Source organism: Simochromis diagramma, unplaced genomic scaffold, assembly GCF_900408965.1.
Source record: "Simochromis diagramma unplaced genomic scaffold, fSimDia1.1 OVJJ01000110.1, whole genome shotgun sequence".
In the NCBI taxonomy this organism is placed as follows: Eukaryota; Metazoa; Chordata; class Actinopteri; order Cichliformes; family Cichlidae; genus Simochromis; species Simochromis diagramma.
Genome location: NW_024387254.1, coordinates 27,511 through 32,759, shown reverse-complemented (window position 1 = coordinate 32,759; position 5,249 = coordinate 27,511). Strand labels below are relative to the sequence as shown.

General features: G+C 45.1%; 1 long non-coding RNA gene across 1 annotated transcript; it reads right to left on the bottom strand.

Annotated features, from left to right (window-relative positions):
* Positions 1-318: 318 nt before the first annotated feature.
* Positions 319-3,021, bottom strand: LOC120715206. Its single transcript, XR_005691566.1, has 2 exons — positions 2,755-3,021; positions 319-1,168 (listed from the first exon to the last, which is right to left on the bottom strand). It is a non-coding gene; the product is annotated as an uncharacterized LOC120715206 (long non-coding RNA).
* Between the last annotated feature and the right edge of the window lie 2,228 nt (positions 3,022-5,249).

Here is a 5,249-nt window from a genome sequence, read left to right as displayed (position 1 = left end):
ACAGCTGTATCAGAAACTCCGTCGTGCTAGCTAGCACGCAGTACAGTTATTGTAACTTGTCAGCACAACGAAAATAAACTACACCTAAACTCGGTTTATATCTGACCCAAATAGAGTGCAGTTAATAACGTCTTACCTGAAATTCAGTTCACCAGCCGCCTGCTTCTCCTGCATTGGGTTTCCCTTATCCACGATTGAGCTCCGCGTTAGCCACCACCGGTCGATCGGTGTTTCTTTCCCCCGCATACGAGGGGAAGAGACATATACCGGTGGCTAACGCGGAGCTAGCTAGCCACCGGTATATGAACAACTCAGTTATCCACATCGACCAGCATCATCGGCCCATATAAACGAAAAATAAGTCCAGCTAAGACAAAGACTGTTTGCGGAGCGATCAGGGGTGAAAGGAGTTAGAGACGCCTCACTGAAAGCCAAGCCTGGGTGCTTTTGAGCGAAGCGGCGCTAGCTAGCCGAGCTAGCTAGCCGGCTAGCCGGCCGGCCGAACTAGCTAGCCGGCTAGCAGCAACATCGTGAGAAATCTGTTGCTAATATGGGATGTTTTGACAAAACGAGCAGATATTTGACGTTTACACACCTACATTCTCACCTGAAAACCGGTCGATCGGCGGCCGCCTCACATGTTTCTTTCCCCACATATGTGGGGAAAGAGACACATACCGGTGGCTAGCTAGCTCCGCGTTAGCCACCACCAAACAACTCAGTTAGTTTTTCCTCATCGACCAGCATCATCGGCCCATATAAACGAAAAAATAAGTCCAGCTAAGACAAAGACTGTTTGCGGAGCTATCGGGGATGAAAGGAGTTAGAGACGCCTCACTGAAAGCCAAGCCTGGGTGCTTTTGAGTGAAGCTGCGCTAGCCGGCTAGCTAGCCGCGCTAGCTAGCCAACATCGTGAAAAATCTGTTGCCAATATGGGATGTTTTGACAAAACGAGCAGATATTTGACGTTTACACACCTACATTCTCACCTGAAATATCTTAAAAGTTTACTTTGTGACCTAGAAACACAAATAAGAGGAAAATATTAAACCAAGTGGCAGCCGCCATTGTTTGACTGGTAGAGGCGTGCTTTGAATTGTGGGATATGCAGTTTTCCACCAAGCATACACCCTTGCCGTTACCGTAACTATTCAATGCTTCGTGCAACCTTAAGAATTCCAATGGTTCCTGAAAGCACCGACGCTGTGCGCGCCGTTCATATTGTTGTCATTATGGTAATCCAAATACGGGGACATACCACTAGAGTGAGCCAACACACCACAAATTAAGTGAGTGAGCAAACACACCACAAAGTAAGTAAAGTTTCACTTTCGTTCGTTCCCATTCATTTGAATGGGCAAAAACTTGCATTAAAATATTCATATTTAAAAAGCTATAGAAGTAATAAACACCAAAAGTCATAGCACACCATTCCTGATCCAGCCGCACAAAATGATATAACATATATGAAGCTTGTGTCAAAACTGTGGGATGAGTTACGCGCGGAAATTTCAGGCTGAAAAAGGAAAATAATAATAATAATAATAATAATAATAAGAATAATAAATCCGAGCAATAGTAATAAGTGTGCCTTTTGGCATAGGCACACTTAATAATAAGAATAACTAGAAAGCGAAAATTTCTGAAGAAATTTTAAGTGTGCCTATGCCGCCGCTAATCAGTATAGTTTGCCATTCAAACGGCTACAGAGAGCAAAACTCAGCAGAGCAGCCATTCTCCACCATGAACTATGATAAAACCAAACACCGCTCGCACCTCACAGATGACAGCTTACGGTTTTGTGTAAAGATGAGGTGACTTCGTACAGCCCCGATTTGTAGACGCTTGACCGTTGTAGCTGTTCTGACAATCGTTTGTCTTTCAGACCCACGACAAATCTGTCTCGCACCATTTCATCATGCAAAGTCCCGTATCCACAATGTTCTGCCAGACAATGGAGTGTAGTATGGAAGTTGTCAACTGACTCACCCGTCTCTTGTTGGCGCTGGTTAAACTTCGCTCGCTCAAATATGATGTTTCTTCGGGCTACGAAGTGAGCATCCAATCTCCTTTTAACGGTCTCATAATCGCTCGCCTCTTCGGGAGTCAGATGCAGGGATACCAATATTTCCTCTGCCTGCTCGCCCATAGTGTAGATAAGGGCGTTCACTTGATTTTCGTCCGCTTGCGGGGTGACTTGAAACTGACTCATGACGTCTCTTTTCGCGCAGCTCCTCTCTGGCCGACCTTTAACCTGGCACCGACACCGAAACTTTCCACTTATGCCCAACTAACGTTTCCAGTTGTCTTCTGACACCATGTTCCGTTATTTGAGGTTATGGATGTTATTTGACTGGAGGCATAACTGACAGACACACGAGACGCGCCATTACTCCAATGAGTGTCCTGTATTATTTTTCATCCCCCTCACAACAACAACCAGCAGAAACGTTCCTACCAACAAGCCAGCAGAAACGTTCCTACCGTCTAATATTTACCTGATACTACAAGTAACAACGGGCACAGCTGTATAGAAACTCCGTCGTGCTAGCTAGCACGCAGTACGAGTTATCGTTAGCCACCACCGGTCGATCGGCGGCGAGCGATCGTGGGTGGAAGGAGAGACGGCTTACTGAAACGGTTTTTTTAGCGAAGGGTCGCTAGCCGGCGCTATGTAGCAAGCCGGCGGCTAGCTAGCCGGCTAGCAGCAACACACCCTTGCCGTTACCGTAACTATTCAATGCTTCGCGCAACCTTAAGAATTCCAATGGTTCCTGAAAGCACCGACGCTGTGCGCGCCGTTGATATTGTCGTCATTACGGTAATCCAAATACTCCCGACATACCACTAGAGTGAGCCAGCACACCACAAATCAAGTTTCCCTTAAGTTTCATTTTCCTCCCCATTCATTCCAATGGGCAAAAACTTGCATTAAAATATTCATATTTAAAAAACTATAGAAGTAATAAACACCAAAAGTCATAGCACACCATTCCTGATCCAGCCGCACAAAATGATATAACATATATGAAGCTTGTGTCAAAACTGTGGGATGAGTTACACGCGAAAATTTCAGGCTGAAAAAGGAAAATAATAATAATAATAACTAGAAAGCGAAAATTTCTGAAGAAATTTTAAGTGTGCCTATGCCGCTGCCAATGAGTGTAGTTTGCCATTCATACGGCTCCAAAAAAAAAATCCAAATAAGGGTAGACAGGCCGTACTACTGCTGGCATACCACTAGAGTGAGCCAACACCACAAATGAAGTGAGTGAGCCAACACTCCACAAATTAAGTTTCACTTTCGTTTCAAGTTAAGTTTCACTTTCCGTCCCATTCATTTCAATGGGAAAAAACTTGCATTAAAATATTCATATTTAAAAAACTATAGAAGTAATAAACACCAAAAGTCATAGCACACCATTCCTGATCCAGCCGCACAAAATGGTATAACATATATGAAGCTTGTGTCAAAACTGTGGGATGAGTTACGCGCGGAAATTTCAGGCTGAAAAAGGAAAATAATAATAATAATAATAAGAATAATAAGAATAATAAATCCGAGCAATAGTAATAAGTGTGCCTTTTGGCATAGGCACACTTAATAATAATAAGAATAATAAATCCGAGCAATAGTAATAAGTGTGCCTTTTGGCATAGGCACACTTAATAAATCCGAGCAATAGTAATAAGTGTGCCTTTTGGCATAGGCACACTTAATGATGATGATGACTTTTAAGCTTTCTGAGAGTTTTCGGTGTCACTGGGTTTTTTCTACACACTGTCAATCAAGGTTAGAAACAACAGGCAAGCCGCTTGTCAAAACTGGGGTCAAAAGCTCCAAAAATAGCCACGTCATGTGATCAAGTGACGTGGGCATTTTGAACCACAAAGCAGGCTTTCAAAACATCTGTGTAAGCTCAACACAGCGTCAAAACATCAGCATCGGGCATCCCGTGTCTGGTTGCAGCTCCTCTTGGGGAGTGTAGCCTGTCAGGCCCATGATGGTGAGCAGGCCACAGTGGCTGTACTGCCAGGGGCCTAACTGAAAGGGAGTTAAGGCTGGTGCAGAATTGTTTCGTCAGTTGTTAAGTGTAGTTTTGGTTCATTATCATCCAGTTTTTAGCCCGGTCACTGTTACATTCTGCATTAATAATAAACTTAAATTTAAGCCCTTTCCTTAACCGGGTTCACTAGATTTTGCAGATCCTGCTGAGTGGTGTGTAGGTAGATGGCTCATCATCAATCATTCATACTGACATTTCCTTTGATCTAATGTCTCTCTGTGTGTTTATTTATACACACACTCTGTGAGACGGTGTGTATTTCTCTGTGTGAGCGTTGAGCCGAGCCTGCACGAGTGCAGTTCCATGCCTGTGCTAAGGTGGACGTGTGGTGTGTGCATTTGCGATGGTGTGTGTCCGAGCTGTGTGCGCAGGAGAGAGGGTTTAGACAGGTGCCGTGCTGCAGGTTTAATGACCTGAGGTGTGGCTGACTTCTCTTTGCCAATCTGAATCTCTTCCCTGTGCCCAACAGAGTGTGACACAGTCTGAGCGCATGGCTGGTGACAGGTGGGGGCAGGTGGGGGCCTCGTGACAAACTAAGGCAGAAGGAGAAAGTCTGTGTATTTCCTCGGGCTGCATCTCCACCTGAATGCTAAGTGTTTGAGAAGAGTTCTTATACTGACAGGCAGCAGCTGCCAACATGCACCTTGAAAGCTTGACTAAGCACGTGCTCACAAGCATCATACACGACACTCACACGCGTGCACTATAGCAACAGAAGACAGAGGCCATGGCTGTGTTTTCATAAAGGCTTAACTCAACCACACCATCATCCAAATCCCATCCCTACCCTTTCCCTTTCTCTGAATCTCCACTCCTTGTGGTAACTGAGACCGCAGGCATGCCTCTAATAGCTCCCCCAATGCACCAGCACAAATTGGTTTTCACTCACATGGCTTACCCCCTTCCCGCTCCTCTCCTTCCATTGCTCTCTGTTCCTTGCTTTATTTCTACTTTTCTTTATTTTGTCCTCATCTCCTCCGCCCCTGCTCCTGCTCCCTCCCCCTGCTCCTGCTCCCGTCCAGCAGGGCCCACCTGTCAGCTTGTTTCTTTCAGTCAGTCAGTCTTTTCCCAACATAACTGCTGATGTAAGTGCCTGCAGCTCCCGCCCATATGACTGCATAGTGGGAGATGAGCCCTACGTTCAGCTAATGGCTACCAGTAGCATCAAAACAATATCAAATT